The sequence below is a fragment of the Paramisgurnus dabryanus genome, chromosome 1, assembly GCF_030506205.2.
Source record: "Paramisgurnus dabryanus chromosome 1, PD_genome_1.1, whole genome shotgun sequence".
In the NCBI taxonomy this organism is placed as follows: Eukaryota; Metazoa; Chordata; class Actinopteri; order Cypriniformes; family Cobitidae; genus Paramisgurnus; species Paramisgurnus dabryanus.
Window position 1 is genome coordinate 9,708,675 of NC_133337.1, and position 20,794 is coordinate 9,729,468.

Here is a 20,794-nt window from a genome sequence, read left to right on the forward strand (position 1 = left end):
TAAGAAAGAAAATTGAAACACTCACTGTAAAGTCAGACGTCCGTTTATCCCTGCAGGCTTTGGCTGTCGCTTCCAGTTTAAGATTCTAAAATATTTATCCAGGACTCTGCTGTCCATATACGATATGAAGCTTGGGTGGTTGGTTCAACAAACAAACGAATTGTGTCGTAAGAGCAAGCTTCACTCAGTTTCTTAGTTATTTTGGCCAAACATGTAAATAATCCCAAAGATGAAAATGCCGCACCCTGCACACAAGTGCCTGTGCTCATGAGTCAAAACGCGTCTGTGAAACAAACACACATAAAGTTGCAATTCTCTTCCGCCTGACTATTCACCACACAAACGTCTATATCCTGATCTGATGCAGAAATTCCGTACAGAAGGCACACAGCGAGAGTACAGCCACTACTTTTTTGTCCAAGCTCGCGTCAGTCCAGGCTCCTCTACGCAGCCGAGGCTGCTGCGTCCTCTACGGGCTCTTCTACGCAGCAGAGTCTGAGGCTGCGGCCTCTTCTCCCAGCTTCTCTGCTTTCTGTACCTCCATCTCCCTCAGCTCTTTGCTGTATTGTGGCTCTTAAAGGTAGCATAGAAACACCCGATTCTCTCAACAGCTCTTCGAAATCCCCTTCTACCATTTCAACCTTAAAACTACATTCCGCCATTGTTATTCAAACTTTTCCACGGAGCAATAGCCTGTTAGCTTAGCTTCTAAAGATGGCTGACACTATCTTTACATTCTGTGAGTGAGATCCCACCCATATGGGCGTGGTGATAACATGCGGAACTAGCTGCTACTACTGCCTGTAGTTTTAAGCCTCTGGCCAAGAAAATCTTTGATAACGAAAAAATCGTCAATTTGTGTCATCGGAGGCTTTTTTCCCGAAAAAAAAATACACACATCTCTCATCTCGGGGCGATATGAAGGGGAGAGGCACGATAATTCGAAAATACTACTGGTTTTCTACTGATACAAAGCTTAATTCTAAATCCTGAAGTATTCCTTTAATATGACACGTTGTTGAAAAAACAGGATTTTGAGAACTGTCTTAGAAACGGTCACCTTTTTTTACTAAATGTATGTGCTTAGAGTCTTTTTTGTTTACTTTTGCATTTAATTTTCGTATGGTATTTTTATCTCACAAAAAAATTACTTAACACATGCACATTAAGAAGCATCAGCTCTTATGAACCATGCCTCTCTAAAGATATCAAATCAAGAGTTGTTGCGCTCCATAAGGCTGAAAAGGGATACAAGACAATCTCAAAATGTTAAGACATCCATACAGTTAGACAAATTGTCTATAAATGGAGAGAGTTTAATACTGTAGCTACCCTTCCTAGAAGTGGACGCACAGCAAAGATGACTCCTAAGGCACAACGCAGAATACTCATTAAAGTAAAGAAGAACCCACAAGTATGACATAAAGGCTTGAAGACACCATTGGAACTGGCGCACATCTCTGTTCATGAGTCTACCATACGCAAGTCTTTAAACAGGCACGGTGTCTATGGCAGAACACCACGAAAGGAAGACGCTGCTCTCCTAAAAACATTGCTGTGAGCCTGAAGTTTGCAAATGAGCACCTTGGCAAAACCCAGTGTTACTGGGAAAATATTTTATTGACCAATGAAACACAGGTTGAATTGTTTAGGAAAAATACTATGGCGCAAAAAGGGCACAGCTTACCAACATCAAAACATCATCCCAACAGTGAAGTATGGTGGAGGGAACATCATGATTTGGGCATGCTTTGCTGCCTCGGGGCCTGGACCACTTGCCATCATCGAGGGGAAAATGAATTCCCAAGTTTAACAAACTATCCTGCAGGATAATGTCAGGGTGGCTGTCCGCCAGTTGAAGCTTATTAGAAGTTGGTTGATGCAGCAGACAATGACCTTAAACACTGAAGTAAATCCACCAGAGACTGGCTTAAGAAAAACAAAATGGACCATTTGGAGTGGCCTAGTCAAACCCCATCCTACAAATGTGTCTGAGTTGATTCAGATCTACTGAAAGTGCTTGCTTGAAATTATTGCTGCCAAAAGAGGGTTCAACAAGCTATTAAATCCAAGGATTCACTTACATTTTCACTGTTAATGTTTAATGGTGGTTTTCAAAAAAGACACAAGAAACTATAATTATTTGTGTGTTGTCAGCTTATGCACATTGTGTTTGTCTATTGTTGTGCTCTAGATGAGGATCAGATCATATTTTATGGCAAATCACCGTAGAAAACCAGTTCATTCCTAGGGGTTCACATACTTTTCTTGCCACAGTGTATATCATTTGCAAGAGTGTGTTTTCTTTTTGGACATCTTACCAAAGTATTAATTGATTGCTTTGTACACCCTTTTTTTTTTGAAGAAAGAACACCCAAATACACAAGGTTAAGGAGTACAGCTGGGAGCAGCTTGCTGGGTAATTTATCTTTCAGCACAGTAATTAACCTAGAAGGAAATTAAAGCACAACCACCTTTCCTTCCTTCTCCCATCCCTCTTTCTCTACCAACCACCTCTCTTGTTCTCATTCTCTATGTCTTCAGAGGATCATAGGGTAGAGCATTTTTTCTGGGTTAATTAATGTTATTATTTCTCATATATTATTTGTATGAGACTTTTATATTACAGTACCTGTTTCCACTGTGAATGATCTACTGATCTAAAGTTGAAAATATGACTTGTTTTAGTTTTGTCTTCCTGACATCCAATGCCAAGTTGACACTACATGACTTTGGCCAATCGCTGTGTTGTTCAGACTGCATGTGTGATGATCTGCCCTCATAAACCTCCAAAAAGGAAAAAACAAAGAATATGGGTGAAAGAATGGATCAGCATACTCGGTACCTCAACCCATGCATTGCTCTTATTGGTTGTAGCTCATTGTGACATGCAACATCACAGGATGTTAAGTCGGATGACAGTTCCAGCTATTTATCATGCTAGATATTTGTCTGGCGGTGATGAGGCGTTAACTGGGCATCAGTGAGCTTCTTTGATGCTTTGTTGACTAGTTCACACATAAAGATCTGTCGGTGAGCTTGATGACTTGCAAATCAAGCTTATATCTGCCTCAAAAATCCTGTAGTGTGAACTTACCATAAAACATTTAGATTGTCAATGGATTTTTTTTTAGTTTGAACTATCACTGTCTTTAGGCTTTAAATCATAGGATTTCTGGACTTAGCAAAAGTTTTTCATTTCAGAAATCACAATCATTCATACATGAGCACACACAAACAGAAACATATGTGCAAGGCATGACACGTTTCCCTCTGGAGTGGGGTCAATAACAGGATGCTCCTGAAGCTGCACGTCTTTGAAATGTTTCATCATTCAGGATAGAAGCTAATGTTGCAAGTGTTACCACGTTATCTGCGTTGTAACTGCTGATGAATGCAATGTCACTTAAATGGTATGCATATGTTTTTTGTTTTGTTTTTACCCACTGATAAGTACTGTATAGGACTTCCTATAATCTTAGTAATATTTGCGCATAACATTTTACAGTAAAGGATGAGTGAACTGTGTGTAGAAAGAGACCTGTAATACTGTTTGAATTTAACAGCATAAATAAATCAGTCACACATAAAATAACATATTAAATTAATTGATTATATATTTCCATGACTTTCGCACGATGTCGCTATTGAACGGCGCAATTTAAAAAATAATTCTTTCCTACAAGCATATGCCTGGGACCTTCTGCACAACAGCGTCACGACTTTGTACCCCTACAAACATTCCCTCTCATCCAAAGTCTGATCACGTCCAATCGAAGGTCCAATCCAGACAGAGATGAACAGAAGGAGAGAGAGTTTGGGTGGGATAAGTTGCACAGGCACTGAAGATTGGACAACGAAAAGAAAGTAGAAAAAGGGGGAAAACGAGGGACAGTACAAATACAAAGGACTCTTTCCAAACATATAGACTGGAAAAGTAAATGTTTGGAGAGGGAAGAAAGGAAAGAAAGGTCATGACCCCTGCTCACTATTTACAGCTCCTCACGGTTGCTGGGATGCAGGATCTCTTAATATGCACTGTGGGCGATAATGTGCCTGCAAGCTAGTGGCTAGTGAATGTCCCAAAAAAAGAGAGAGACACATGACATGAAATAAGAGAGGTCACAATCTTAAGATCAGAGAGAAAGTGTCCCATAAGCCCCCTGCTATGGAGGAAATGAACGTTTGGGGAGTGATGGACATGTAGTCAAGAGGGGTGATCACCTCTGAGTCTCTGTTGCAAGTTTGCACTACATGAGACGCTAGGTTAGATGAAGAAGGTGTTTAAGTGTAAATATGTATATGTGTGTGTTTGTGGAGAATGAACTTTCCTCCTGGTAATCCTGATAATTGCCGTTAAATGTGCCATTGCAATACAGTCTAATCTAAATAACCCCAGGCTCAGCATTAACAATCCAGCATTAGTTTCAGGCACATTTGAACTGAAACTACTTTTAATATGTATATGCAGATGTAGGGCTTAAAAAGCTTTAAAAGCTTAAAAAGTTTTCAAAAGCTTGAAATGGAAGTCAAGTCCATTTTTGTCACTGTAAAAAATTAGCTATAATTATGCAGCTGGTTGCCAGTAACATATTGTAGAAGATAAAGAATGAAAATGTTTCTTGTTCCTTTAACTTTGAACAAACTGTTGCCAGTAAATAACATAAATGTAAAATCTACAGTAAGTTACTGTCAGTAATACCCAGCAATACTGTAATTTCTACAGAATTTTTTTACAGTGTAGCTCTTTCACAATACACATTGTTTCAAAGTGCTCTTTTGGAAAATCATGCTTCATTGGCCCCAGTCTTGCAAGGATTATGACTCAACTGCTCAGTAAAAGAGCACTTACAATAAATGTACAAATGACAAATATTATCTAATTATACAGAATGTGTATTGCTTGTCATGTGTGTATTCAGCCTGATTTCACGAGAATTCATACATATTTTATGAGTTGGCTAATTCATATGAATTCATACGAAGTAAATTGTGCAAAAACATAAGATTATCATAAAAAACAATGACGAAAGCCCACCCCTAACCCCAACGTCATAGGGGTCAATGCAAATCGTACAAAAATGTACAGATGTTGTCACAAATTAATACCAATTTGTCCCCTTTGTAAAATACGTACGCTTGTGGTCTGCGTGGAATGGACGTATTGTTACAATTCTGTAGAGGTGTGTGTCAGGTTATGGCGTAGCTACTGCGTAGGTTCTACAGGGAACCATGAATTGCACTAAAGGAATGTAGCACTTACTCTTCAACTAACTCTTATTTAGGATTAGTAGACTGTCTGCTTGCACTTTATTGTGATTGTTCTCCCAACAAACATTCAGATGACTATGCAAGTACATGTGAACTTTTTCTACTAAATACTCAACTTATACTCCAACTGATAGTTTGTTGACATGCAGGTGCATCAATAAGTATGTATGTACTAGGTTTTATTCTAGTCCCGGGCTAAAATGCATGTTTTAGCTGAAACATCTTTCATTAATATATCTTAACAGTGCCATTGTTTAGTCTCAAAATGCACCCCAGTAAAGTTTTTTTGGGTATGTTTGTAAAAACTACTTAAATGTCCTAAAAAGGCCTAGTCCTATGGGGCGGTTTCCCGGAAAGTGATTAGACTGCTCCTAGACTAAAATAAATGTAAGAGCTTTCCAAACTAAAAACAACTTGTACTGACATATCTTAAAATGCATCAGTTCCCTTTGTTTTGCCTCAAAATGCAAGTAATGTTTTTAGTAAGGTATGTTCAAACTTTATATTTTCCCTAATCTAAGGTCTAGTCCTGGCTTAAGCAAATCTGTCTCCGGGAAACCACCACTATGAGTTTCAATAGTTTTCTTAAAAATTTGTTGAACAGAACCCAGGACACTGAAAAGATGGGTGGTCACTGTTGAGATCTCTTGTCCCCGGTACGGTCTTATTATCTTAAGTTGTTTGCTGAAAGCAATCTTACACTGTTTCCCCTTTAGCACTTCAGTGATTGATTTATGAGTGCTAGTGGTAATTACAATGCAGTCTAGTGAGCAAACTCGTAACATTTCAGCTGTTTGCTCAGATCAAGAAAGCATGCGAGGTTATGCTTTTTTCTTTATTTGTCTCATTGCTGCACATTATTTCATTAAGAGCCTTAAATATACAGTCTGAGCTGGCCGGCCACATCCAGATTGTCTCTTATTTGTTTGTACACTTGTTAGCTATTCTTGATTCTTTCTTATTGCTTGGCTCTTTATGCTTTATATTTAAAACTTGTGCAAACAAGCTAAACTCAAGCAGCAGGCCAAGGAAACCAGTGAGCTATATTTGAGAAACCAGGAACTGAATGAGGTTAGGAAAAGAAGAGACAAAAAAACGAAGGACAAAAAGAGATGAATGGACTGAAAAACAGATGACGTCGGGTGAGAGGGTTTATAGAGAAGAGTGGGAAGTTGCTGACATACAATGAATTTACTGTAGAGCAAATAAAAAAACTAAGAAATTTAAATCACTTTTATATCTTCACCAACATAACATATAATCATAGATCAACGCACTAAAGCTGCTGTCCTTCATCATTTTTTATATCTCACTGTGACAGCCTAACACTATGATATGCTTATATTAATATAATATTTATCGCCCCACTACGCACTGTTACTTTTATATTTAATCCAAAATGAAAACAATTGCTTTACCTAGTGGGATGTTAACCATAAATTGTAGCATAAAATATGACAAAAACACAACCACTGAGTTAAATGATCCTAGAAAATGTTCATATTTGACACAACCATGGGTTGAAACAATTTAACATTTTGGGTTAACCAACCCATAGGTCAATTTAAAACCAACACTTGGATTGTCCATATTTTACACAACCCTGGGTTAAAAGAGCCCATACATTTTTTTTGTGTATGTTTGTGTCACAAACATTTTTTGTAAATATCAGGTATCTCTACATCACGATAGTATAACCTTTTTTTAGGTCAAATATTGCATTGTTGTAATTTTCCAGTGTTATTAACCTGTAAATGATCATTTTTGGAATATCACAATTAAATATTTCAAACTACTTGCTAGCTTGTTGAAGACTTTCAGAAAGTTTGTTACCCTATATCTAACCTTATGCAATAGAGCAGTTTATTGTGAAATTGGGGAGATTTTGAAGACTTGACAGGGTGATGCACAAATCTTCATACTGGGAATATTTTAGTGTTTCCATAGCAACGGTAAGAAACTTAAGGAAGGAAGAGAGAACGTGAGAGAGGGGAAATAAGAGTGATGAGGGTGTCTAAAGTTAATGAACTTTCTAAGTGCGTACATTAACTACAGATCAGCGGAGTTTGACGCCTCGAAGGGGGGGTTTGAGGAGACCAGCAGAGCGTTGTGGGGGAGAAAAGGTCAGGTCTGCAACGGATGGAGAGGATGCCGAAGGTCAAATGCTTGGGAGGAAAAGACAAACAGGGAGAAAAAGGGAGACAGAGAGGGATGGGTGAAAGATAGGCACTAAATCAGAAGCAATTTGGGGGTTATGCCAACAACATCGTCTTTTACGTTCCCACACAGTGTATAGTGCTGTTTGTTTGTGTTTGTTTGTGTGTATGTGTATATATGTGTATGCATGTGTGTGTTATTTCGATTAATGTTTAACAGGATGACAAAAAGAGCGCAATAAGTAAAGGTGAGGAGGTGCTGGATGTCATTTCATCTTTCCAAACACGCAGGATCTGACATGAATCACGTTCCAATTGTGTTTGACGTTAACTGTAAGCCGTCTTATCACAGATATATATTCCCAGTCATATTTGAGGATTATAGCAGGAGGTAGTTTATCACAAAGGCAAGCCGATCTGTTTGCTTTATCAGACCATATAGCAGCATATTATTCTAAAGTTCAACTCACGCAAGATTGGCTTCGCAGTAGTTAAGCAGATAGACACACTCGATCAAACATCAAGGCAAAATAAGGACATGCAGGAAACATGTCCAGCAGGCTACGACAAACAATGATACGCCATTATAAAAACAAGTGAAGTATACAGAGATAAGGGTGGGAAAATCCATGTTGTGTGTGTGAATATGAGATTTGTGATGTTTGTGTGTGTGGCTATAATTACATTAAATTACTGAAAGGGCCCATTTCCCCTCCGTCTACTAAACCTGGTGATTTTGGCAGGGGTCACAACTACTCACCCTCCGATACCCCCCACACAACCTCTAATTCTTAACCACAAACTCGCTCACTCATGCTAAAGTTATCTTAGCACTTTTCCAGTGCTTTTAATTTTATCTTTATCCCAGCACGCTCACACATGCTCTTAGTTTCAGTTTACAGTCGAGTTTGATGTGGCTGCTCTTTTGTTTCATGTGGCTTGATTTTTCAATCTTTTTCCTTCAAGTTTGATCAACCGTGTATTTTTTTGTGCTGTCTACCGTTAGGTCGGCATGGAATCTGCAACCACATATCATGCAGACGACGCTGAAGCTTTTTGAAAATTTTTTGAGTAAAATGATAACGCTCGCTTATAGCTGCCAAAAGCAGTGCACTTCCAGCTTCGTTGAACATGTTTTACCAAAAATTACAATCAAATATTTTTTCAACAGTCCATGAAGAAAATGTGAAAAACATCCAGATTTAATGTGAGTGTAGTTACGCCATGAAATCGTATTGGGACCATTTCCCGGCAGGGCTTATTCTAGTCCAAGACTAAAATGGATGTTTGTGCTGCCTTCATTTAAAAAATTCTTGCACTGACGTATCTTAACATATATCAGTGTCATTGTTTTGTACCAAGATGCACACCAGTATTGCTTTTTGGGAAATATCTTTGTAAAAACATACTTAAATGTGTAAATATAACTAAGACCTAGTCCTGGATTAATGTAAACCCTGTCTAGGAAACTTCCCTATTATGTTTAAAGTCAACAAAAAATAGCATATACCTCTAAAATTTAAAGTTTACATTTTGCAAGAAAAGTGAGCTGAAGTAGCATGATGGGGTAGGATGTTTGGATTCTAAAATGTGGTCTCTAACAAATTATTCGAGGGGTGGGGTCAAAAATAACATGCTTTAGTGATGTCACTTTTATAGAAACGTTGTTTCACAGTTTTATAATAAGTGCATGTTGCTACATTTTTCTGAAAGATTATGAAAACCATAATAGATGGACCTCTATCGTTCGGCTCCAGTTGGAGCAAAACGCTGCTGCACGTCTTCAAACTGGAACACGTAAATACACGTACATTTCCCCGGTTTTAGCTTCACTCCATTGGCTCTCTATATATCAAAGAATCCATTTTAAGATTATTTTATTTGTCTTTAAAGGCCTAAATGGCCTTGCCCCGCCCTACATCTCTGAGATGTTACATCCCTATAGACCCACCCGTTCTCTCAGGTCAGTGGATCAACTGCTCCTAAGTGTGCCTATGTCTAAGCGCAAGCTAAAAGGGATTGTGCTCCTAAATTGTGAAATGATTTACCTCTGCACATTAGACAGGCATCTTCACTGCCTTTTTTAAGTCTCTTCTTAAACCCCTCCTTTATACTTTGGCCTTTAAACACTGAAATTGAAAATTCATGTTTGGTTATATAGATGGTATTAAGTGTTTGTATGGTGTGTTATTGTTTTTCGTATTGAGTCGTGTGAATGTTTTTGTATTTGGACTTTTTATGTATTTATTTATTCTTTTACTGTACAGCACTTTGTGTCTATTTTAGATTTTAAAGTGCTCTATAAATAAATTTTGCTTGCTTGCTTGCTCCTTCAATAATGTTTAAAAATGTTCTCAAGGTGAGACCTCTAGAACAGTGGTTCCCATCCCTTAGCGCTTAAGTTTATGGGGTAGGATGTTTGGGGATCTGCTTCGAGCTTAAATAAAGTTGCAATAATTTTGTGTAATAATATGTTCCACTAATAATTGTATTATTTTATAAAAATCATATGCTTACAATGCCAAGATAAGGTAGTTAAAATATTCTCTTGCATGTGTAAAATCAATTTTGCTCGCTCCATCTCAATGTGCTTGTCAGCGTAACAGCAAAATCCAACAAAAGATAGATGTAGAGGGTTAGGGGGGCTCAGATTGTCCTATGTACTCAGGGGGGCCCCAAGGAGAAAAGGTTAGGAGCCACTGCTCTAGAAGACCCCAATGCTGCTTATTTTTGTCAAAGGGTGACTACAACAAAGATGTTATAATATAACAAAGTTTTGATTTGTTTTGTGTGTTTCTTGCAACATAATTTCTATAATTACATTTCTGTGATTCCCTATAGTGTTCATGACTTTACCTTTAATTCTTTAACGTGAAAAATATATGTTAATAAAAAATGAGTTTTTACTTTTCAATGGTAAAAAAAGTGTTGCTAAACTTTTAATGGTACTGCATATTATAGTAAAGTGTTTACTCACCTCTGTCTTCCCCCTTGCAGTTTTAACTGCATTTGCTTTAATAAATGTTTTGCCTAAGACAAACACACAAATCAGGGAAGTGGAGAGTGTCTGCATTGCTTACAACAGCTTTCATTTGCAAATGTGCTCCTGACCCAAAACCAGGGTCCGCCTGTCGCCCCCAGCAACCAGACAGCAGACGCTGATAAGGTTATGTAGGCCTATAGTCCTGTAGATGAACAGCACAGATGACCATTTCATAGCACTGTGTACACATCCAAGGTCTGCTCTATTTATGGAGTTTGTATTTATGTATGCATGAATACAAATCTGTGCGTTTCAGGAAGAGATTGAAATTTGGTGCTACAAAAATGTATGGTATGTGGGAAGTAATGTGTTTTTTAACCATAAACCACGCGAACAGATTGTATTATCCTAAATACACAAAATAATGTTGTTTTTTAGAAATAGAATAGGTGCTAAAATTGTACTTAGCCTTTAGCGTAGGTGTAGAAGTTACAGTTTAGCCTAGCTTGATGTGCAACATCCATAGTTATGGCTTGTATTTTAGTTTTAACACTCTCTTGTCTGATTTCAGAGAAAATCAGAGGGTAACGCGTAACAAGAATTTAAAGCACTATAATATTTGGCTGAGATACAACTATTTAAAAACCTGAAATCTGAGGGTGCAAAAAATCTAAAAATTAACAAAATTGCCTTGAAAGTTGTCCAAATGAAGTCCTAAGCAACTGCATCCAATCACAAAAATAAAGTTTTGATATATTTACAAAATATCACCTTTACATAATGTCCTAATAATTTTTGGCATAAACGAAAATTAAACCATTAGATTATGTTGATCTATGCAATGTATTGCTGGCTATTGCTACAAACATACCTGTATGACTTATTACTGGTTTTGCAGTCCAGGGTCACATATATCAGTTATAAATCCATTATTTTGTCTCACAATAAAACCAGTAATGTTATAAGGCACGTTTACTTAAATGTCCTAATTTAAGGCTTACTTCTGGCTTAATCTAAGCCCTGTCTATCAAACCAGTCCCTGTATGTGTAGGAAAAGATCATTTATGTACAAAGTAGAAAATTTTTATTTGTTAAAATGTTTTCGTTAACAGGATAAAGAAATAATGCTATTTCCTGAAATATCACAAACGTTAACTTAATAACCATAACTAAGCAGCCTAGCTTATATTGCATAATTGCACCCTTTCAACTTGGTCTGCTTCACAATAATCCTTCATTACTTTCAAAGGGGTCTTTGACCCTAACGCTGTCTTTCTCTTGTCTGTCTGCTTGTCTCTTTCTCTTCGTCTTATCTAAACTCAGTGAACCCTTTTATATTCTTCTCTGGATTAGTGCAGTCAGCTGTGTTTGGATGAGAGAGTGAGAAAGTCGGGTTCAGTAGCGATTGACTTCCTCTCCCCCACGCTTTATCTCTTTCCAGGTTTTCCCAAACCCTGGCATTCTGCCTGTTAACTGTCACTCCGTCTGCTCTGTACCATTCATAACTTTAGAAGTGCCTCTGTGAACGGGAATGTGCCCATTCACAGGAGCTCTTGTGTCTTGCTTTCATTCATATAGTGCAGGAGTATAGGTTATAATAGGGAAGGCCTGTTTCATGCTTCCTGTGTCTGTTGCTCTATGCAGAAAGTAAATTTTGGTTTTCTGCACTAAATATTTCTTTTTTATGACAGCCGAAAAAAATAAAGATATGTGAGCCATTGAAAATGATCACAAATTATTTTTATAAAAAAAAATTGCAATATAGCAATGTGATTGATATATTGGATTATAGGCTTCAGTTGGGGTAAACTGACTTTTGGAAATGTTTCTGCTTAGTTTAATGAGATGTAGTTTTTGACCATACTAAATTAAAATTATAATATATTTGTAGATATTTAGGAAACACCATTGTCATGAATTCTCTTTTTAAATAGTACTTACTAGTCGTAATGTCTGTTTTTGTTTTGGTCTGTGTGATTCTGTCCAATTTGGCCAACAGTTTCAACAATTTCAACAGCTTGGTTATGGAGCGATTTTAGTCTCATTAATTATTCTTGCATAAGACACGATTAGTCGTTAAAAGATTGTGATCTCGATTCGACCCCTCAAAAGATCTTAATCCAGCATTTCCACAATTCAGGTAATTATATTTTCAAGGAGAAAATACGCAGTGATGATGTCTTGACGTTACTTTGGGTATGGCGCAAGCCAGATGTTTTCGCCGAGAAGTTACACAGAAAGAAACAGAAACTAAAGAGAATGAGTGAGACAGAGGCGCAGAGCAATGCGCAGGTACGTCTGACAAGAACCCTGATGTTGTTTTAGTACCAAAAAGAGGATATTATTCCGGATCTTATCCCTTCCGACCGAACAGGTTTTTAGCACAGGGGGAAACATTGGCTGCATCCAAATAACCACACTTGATGTATTTCCTGTATCTGGCCCAAGTGTTCTAGTGGGTGTGAAGATCCCAAGCATGCATGTAGGATTATTCACCTGATGAGACACACTTAGCAAGTGTAAAAAATCCATGAGTGGCAGTAATTTGCACCAAAAAGTATTCCGTTTTTTTATTTAGGCTACTTAAAATATATATTTTTAAGTTTTCCTTTAAATAAAATGAACACATAATCACTCTGAAATTAACATTTGCTGAACTTAAAGATTATTCTCAAATATCTGAAACTTTCAGAAGCAGGATTCTTTGCACTGGTAAAAACTAATGTTAACCTAATGTTCAGGGGTTGTAAACTTTTAAAATAAAACAGTTCTTTGAGAATTGTGAAAGAATTGTGATCTTTATTTTAAGCTAAAGAACAGTTCAGCTCTTATATATATATATATATATATATATATATATATATATATATATATATATATATATATATATATATATATATATATATATATATATATATATATATATATATATAGACATAATCTAAAAAAATCCAGAAAACACAATATATGATTTTTTAACTATTTATTTAACTACTTATGCAAATAAGTATTTAAACACCTGTCTATCAGCTAGAATTTTGACCCTCAAAGACCTGTTGGTCTGCCTTTAAAATGTCCACCTCCATTTATTATCCTAAATTAGATGCACCTGTTTGAGGTCGTTAGCTGCATAAAGACACCTCTCCACCCCACACAATCAGTAAGAATCCAACTACTAACATGGCCAAGACCAAAGAGCTGTCCAAAGACACTAGAGACAAAATTGTACACCTCCACCAGGCTGGAAAGCGCTACGGGGAAATTGCCAAGCAGCTTGGTGAAAAAAGGTCCACTGTTGGAGCAATCATTAGAAAATGGAAGAAGCTAAACATGACTGTCAATCTCCCTCGGACTGGGGCTCCATGCAAGATCTCACCTCGTGGGGTCTCAATGATCCTAAGAAAGGTGAGAAATCAGCCCAGAACTACACGGGTGGGGCTGGTCAATGACCTGGAAAGACCTGGGACCAACGTTTCCAAGGTTACTGTTGGTAATACACTAAGACGTCATGGTTTGAAATCATGCATGGCACGGAAGGTTCCCCTGCTTAAACCAGCACATGTCCAGGCCCGTCTTAAGTTTCCCAATGACCATTTGGATGATCCAGAGGAGTCATGGAGAAAGTCATGTGGTCAGATGAGACCAAAATAGAACTTTTGGGTCATAATTCCACTAAACGTGTTTGAAGAAAGAAGAATGATGAGTACATCCCAAAAACACCATCCCTACTGTGAAACATTGGGGTGGTAGCATCATGCTTTGGGGGTGTTTTTCTGCACATGGGACAGGGCGACTGCATTGTATTAAAGAGAGGATGACCAGGGCCATGTATTGCAAGATTTCCCTCAGTTAGAGCATTGAAGATGGGTCGAGGCTAGGTCTTCCAACATGACAATGACCCGAAGCACACAGCCAGGATAACCAAGGAGTGGCTCTGTAAGAAGCATACTGTATCAAGGTTCTAGCATTACCTAGCCCATCTCCAGACCTAAACCCAATAGAGAATCTTTGGAGGGAGCTCAAACTCCGTGTTTCTCAGCGACAGGCCAGAAACCTGACTGATCTAGAGAAGATCTGTTTGGAGGATTGGGACAAAATCCTTCCTGCAGTGTGTGCAAACCTGGTGAAAAACTACAGGAAACATTTGACCTCTGTAATTGCTGCTGTACCAAATATTAACATTGATTTTCTCAGGTGTTCAAATACTTATTTGCACCTGTATCATACAAATAAATAGTTAAAAACTCATACATTGTGATTTCTGGATTTTTTTTAGATTATGTCTCTCACAGTGGACATGCACCTACGATTACAATTTCAGACTCCTTCATGATTTCTAAGTGGGAGAACTTGCAAAATAGCAGGGTGTTCAAATTCTTATTTTCCTCACTGTACATATATATATCATTCAACCAATCATAAGCGCATGAGAGCGCATGACTCAATGAAGACTGCTCTGTGCCCTATTTGCAGTTTGGTTTAATTAGTAAGAAGGACAAATCTTACTTCTTGGACAAACTTTATCTAGGTTTTTGAGACTTGCCCAATGGTATGTGCATGTGAATTAGGTTTTATGCATGTGAAACTGGCTAATGAAAATGTGTGCATCGTGTCTTATGCATGAATAAGTAAAAAGACTAAAATCACTCTATACTTGGTTGCCAGTTATCTCGGTTGCTTAATTTAGATGCAATGACCCATAAATGCGACCTCCGGTGGACTCAACCTCCTACATTTTCCGCAGATTGAGAGATAAATCTCCACACAGTTTTAATTTGTAATCAACAAAAACAAGTGTAAAATTTAGCAAATAAACGTATGCTTTCCATCGTTAGTTGCACTCCTGTATGTGTCTGGCAACCCAAGAGGGCAGCGGAAAATAAACCGTCTGCAGTATTTTAAATTTAGACTGTGATACCAAGTTCACCTGCTAGAGGTCAATGTTACATAAAGCTCCTTTAATCTGCAGGCCATTTAAGAAGTTGTCTGGACAACGTGAACAGGGCACATATGCTTTTATCATAACACATACGTCTTTTTGAATTTTAGACAACCCTCAAATTCAGTAAAGTCTTTGAGTCAATCACAGAGAATTTGACATGTAAGGAGTAACCGAATGTGTAAAGAAACCATATGTTCATTAGGACATTAATGTATGTGTAGTGGAGATGCTTCTGAAAGAAAAACACAACATGTTGAGAGCAAGAAGGAGTGAAACAGTGAGAGACGTCCTGACGCTCACCCAACTGCCTGAGGTCACAGCCACCCATTTACACTCATTTGCTTTCACACAAACATATATGCATGAACACATATCCTGTAAATGGACATTTATATAAATAGCAACTTGATAGCTGTCGAATTACATGATCTCTGATGTTTCCCCATTAGCAATTGTATTAAATGTTTTGCATTAATTCTAACTCTGCTCTCAGTTATGTCGTCTCAAATCATTACTTTACACTGAAAATAAATTACTTCTGAACGTTGCCATTGTGAACGCCCTGTTGAGACTGCTGTTTTTTACATTGCATTTTTTGTTTTGTTTAGCCCAATAAAGTAAAACCATTATTGACTTTAAAACATTCAAATGCATTAAATTTTAGCATTTTAAGATAACAGTCTTTTCAAGGGGTCAAGTTTTTGAAACACTTGTTTGTCTGGTATAACCCAGGTTTGGTGCAGTTGTGTCTCTGTGGTGTGTTAGCAATGCTTGAATGACGTGAGTACAGTGTCCATGTGGCCAGAGCCACTTCCCATTGTGGTAATAGGAGGATGAAGTTTTCTCGTAAAACCAACTGTAGTTAGTTTTTCTTTTGAAACAAATACAGTATTGCTGTGCCCACTGCTGAAATATATTTACCGCTCAGGGGATATAGTTAACAGTGGTTAACTGCTTTTAACAGTGTTTCAAAACACTTACACAGGTTTGTACACTTCTGTCACTAAGATCACAATTGCATGCACATCAATATTAAAATATAAATATTTTGAAAGAGACTTGACTATGTTCAAACAGCAACGTTTTACGGTGGACAGAAATGGGCCAATGCAATAAACATTAAATTGTGCATTGTTTGTTGTATTAATAGTGTCACAAGATGTTCCTGGTTGGCTTTTAAGTAGCATCGTCTGGAAACAAAGTGCTTTCAAGGTTATGGGACGCCAAATCTATGAAATTACTTTTAGTTTTGGCAGCAAGTAAAATAAATAACTACAAGCATAATCAGTTTTCCACTTTGTTTTCTAAGAAAGGAATAAACATTTGTGTGGAAAAATTCTGCGTTTTAGCAAATTTCTATTCATTTTAAAGATATTTTTATACAGTCTTCCATGGTCAGAAACTGATCTGATTTCCTGATCTGTTATTTGAGTGTCAATTCTTTTATAACAACGCAAGACTTGAATCTACGCAAGTAGATTCTACTTAAAAGGGAAGTTTGTTGTATTTCACACAGCCCTGTTATTACATGCAGAGATGGTGTAAGAAGTAAGTTTGTTTTTGTGTATTTGTCTGCGTGTTTTGCCGTGTTTGTGGTCATGGCTCAACCCCCTGGCTAACCGCCCTACACAGCAAAATCTCTAGTGTAAAATGTACACTGCTGGTGTATGTATGGTTATAACCAGGTCTGGTGGTATCAATGATAAAAAATATGGGGGGGTGATAGTGTAAATTAAGTGTAAATAACTTTCTTACAGTAAAAGACATGTCAAAGTGATGTAGAGATTATAAGCTTTTAAACAGTATCTCATATGTGGTACTGAGTCAATGACAGACAATTAAAATTAAAAGACTATTTTATAATTAATTTTGGACCCGGTACTGGTATAGAACAACATAAGGGCGAGTAAATGATGACAGAATTTTCATTTTGGGGTGAACTATCCCATTAACTAAGAATAAAACTTCAATAAAATAATCTGTATTAAATCATCTGTACAAGCAAAATACAACAATGCTCTAGGCGCAAAGACAAATGAATGATCAATATGAGATTTCCTGTATTCTGAAAACCATATCTACGACAAAGAAAAAGACAAAAGTCACATTACATCAGTAAGTAAAGCAGGAGAAAGAGGTAGCAGAAGAGAGTAAGAGTGGGTTAAATGAAAGCATTGATGCTGCATTCAGGCAGAACTGTGGTATAGTACACTGTTAACGATTTCCCTGTATTTTTACAGTACGGTACTGGCAGCACGGTTGCCAGTAAGTTACTGTATTTTGGTTTTACAGTACTGTACTGTAATACCATTTTACAGTACACAAACTAGTACTGTATAGTTACAAAGCAGTACTGTACTGTAATTTTACAATATTTTATTACAGTAGTCTATTTTTACAGTAATTTACTGTAATGTCTATATTGACCCATAAATACTATTTATTACTTATTACAGTTAATACAATAATATTATATAAAATAGCTAGAGATTTAGGTTTAAATCTATAGTTATTATTATGGTAAAAATGCTAAATTAAAACATAATGAATTAAAAGGCAATCCAAGCAATGTATGTATCAAAATTTTATTTAAAAAACATTTAATTGAAACAAAACATATTTAAAACAAGATTTTAAACAATAATAAACATATAATCAAGTAACAAAAAATAAAATCAACAAGTATAAACAAGTTTGGAGACCCCTGCTGTAACATATTTAACTCTGGCAAATAGAACACTGTTCCATAGTTTGAAGTTTTCAGTTTAAAGTCCATCATCGACTAAAAGGTAACATTTCACTGTGGTAAAAAGAACACTGGCCCATAGTTTTAAATATTCTACTTGAATTTCATTTAACACTAAAAATAAATGCATTAAACTGTGGCAGACAGACCACAGTGGCCTTTACTTTGAAGTCGTCCATTCGAACTCAATCAGGGACTGCATGAAGCTGTTCACATGGGGGTTAATGGCCACAGCTTTTCTCTGCACCAAGTTCCTTGTCTTTTTGCTTGCTCCTTGTCTGGATGTGCACTTTTTCCCATCTTTGGAATTAATTCTATCCAGAAACCTGTTAGAAATATCATAAACATTAAGTCAACAAATATAAGATAGAAAAAGATTCTTAAAAAACTAAACTCAGCCTTGAACTTACTCCTATTCTGAAACCTTTTGCTCTTATTCTACTGTTCCACACCTAATTACATTAAAATACAGAAGATTCACTTACCGCTGAACAATCTCTTTCCTCAATGGACAGCATCCACCTGGATCATGTCATGATTGAATGTCCTGAACAGAAAGTACAATTGTTACTGATTTGGACACAACTTTTTATTCTGAAAACAAAATCTTTTGTCAGTAAAGTCCAGGGACACCTCTGCTAAATAAATACAATTATTAAATTAAATTTCTTATAACCAAAGTCTGAATATTTCTGTTTGTATATTTCTACATGGCAAACTAAGACAATTGTGTACATGTTGTGTATGGTCGTGTTACAGTGTTGTGTGTGAATGAGTGAATGAGTGTATACATGGGTATTTAAAGAAACTGTAGTGGTAAAGTGCAAACTTACCGAACATAATGTGCTTGGTGTGTGTCTGGTATCACCCGTTGTGCCTCCACATCTGCCTTAACTCCTGAAAAGTGCAATGACACTCAGGTAAACTACAAATAAAAAGTCAGCCACATTCCTGTGTAATTTTGCATGTGACGTGAAAGCATTTAATATTGCAGTCGAAAAAATACATTACATGTAACTGTACATCATGTACTTGCCTGGTGCCTTTAAAGATGATCCATCTTACCCAATCCAGCTTACAAGCAATGGTAAGACTGTAAAAAAGACAAATGTTACAAAGTCTGTTAGCCATAGAAATAAGTAGACATTGTGAAGGAAATGGTAAAAGAAAATTTAGTAACACTTTACTATAAGACTTTATTCCTTAACATTTGGTAATGCCTTAGCTAATATGAACTAACAATGAACAATATATTTTACAACATTAATAATATTTGATAATGTTCATTGTGCATTAACTAATGTAAACAGAGACAAAGTGATTGATTTAAAAATGTATTAAGTGTTTAAATCTAATATCATGCTATGCTAACAAATAAAACATTACTGTATATATATATATATATAAGTTATTATATATTATATAAAAATATCTAACTAAGTCTTTTTTTAATTATTATTCTATAACATCTTGTCTACAGAAAATCTCTGAAAATGTCTCGTTTAGTGCAGAAAATAGCGATTTATAGTGACAAGGTAAAAAGACTGTCCCTTTAATGTTTTACCCGGACCGGCTGCGGTGTAACACGCTATTTCACGCAAAGTTTTTTAACAAGTTAACGTTAGTAGCTAGCTGCTCACTTTAAAGATAAACATGATCGCCTAAATCTGAGCAATCCTGGTGATGCCAGTTTCCTACACGATGTTATTATGGACTATTTTACATCCAGCAATGAAGGATCAGATGACAGAGACGAGAAGACAAAGGTACGTAAATGCGGAGCCCATTCTCTTTTCGTGCATTGATTTGATGCGTTTTGGAAACTTATATATACTGCATGTAATGCATCTGAAGTGGTGGAAACAATATGCCATAAAAATGTATTGGACAACTTACTGGACGTGTAAAACGCTTTAGAGAAGATATTCTCTGCTTTTGCTGATATACGTTACCGTAATATAATAACAACAACAATAAGCGCGGCAATCCCTTTCGTTCATCTGATATTAAGATGAGCCCAGGTCTGAATGATATTTGGTCGAAGTTAAAGCTGCGATGAGTTCGATGCATGTATCCAGTTAAATATGAGGTTTCTTGTTTTCACTTTTGTGGAGGAGTTCGGTACTACAGTATGCTGTGTACGGCGTGTCAAGTCCTGACTGTTTACAACCACGAGTCAGCCTTGCCAAACAGTAGAACTTAATACTTTTCTCTGACGCTAACTGAACGGATGAAACGCCGAGATAAACGACCGTTATGCTGGGACCACAAAACCGCGCTGGCGGGTTGTCTTTGTCCATTTCGTTAAAAATAGTTTCATTGTCACCACACTTTCAACACAATATAAACTCACCAAAACCCTCATAATTTAGTTAAAACAACCCTATATTCATTAATAAAGGTGTAAAGCGAGTTAAAGCAGAGGTAGACATCTGTGTGTAACATTAGCTTACTTTCTGAGGGAGATTGAAACTTTGTTGGCGACCGTTTTTCTCTCTCATTGCACGTTTAAAACAATATTGTGACAAACTATTGACAACATTCTTAAACTAAAAATTAAGTTTTCATGAAACAGAAATATTTCAAACTTACCGAACTGCCAGAAATCAATCGTCCTCCTTCAGCTGCAGCCAGGAGTTGTGCTGTCTGTGTAATTTGACTCTGGCGCACTTTCTCTGATTATTGCAAGTACACCT

At 36.8% G+C, this 20,794-nt stretch overlaps 1 long non-coding RNA gene across 1 annotated transcript; it reads right to left on the reverse strand.

The window, feature by feature from the left end:
• Positions 1-18,050: 18,050 nt before the first annotated feature.
• On the reverse strand, positions 18,051-18,998 carry LOC141282849 (uncharacterized). Its single transcript, XR_012337675.1, has 3 exons — positions 18,932-18,998; positions 18,584-18,645; positions 18,051-18,424 (listed from the first exon to the last, which is right to left on the reverse strand). It is a non-coding gene; the product is annotated as an uncharacterized lncRNA (long non-coding RNA).
• Between the last annotated feature and the right edge of the window lie 1,796 nt (positions 18,999-20,794).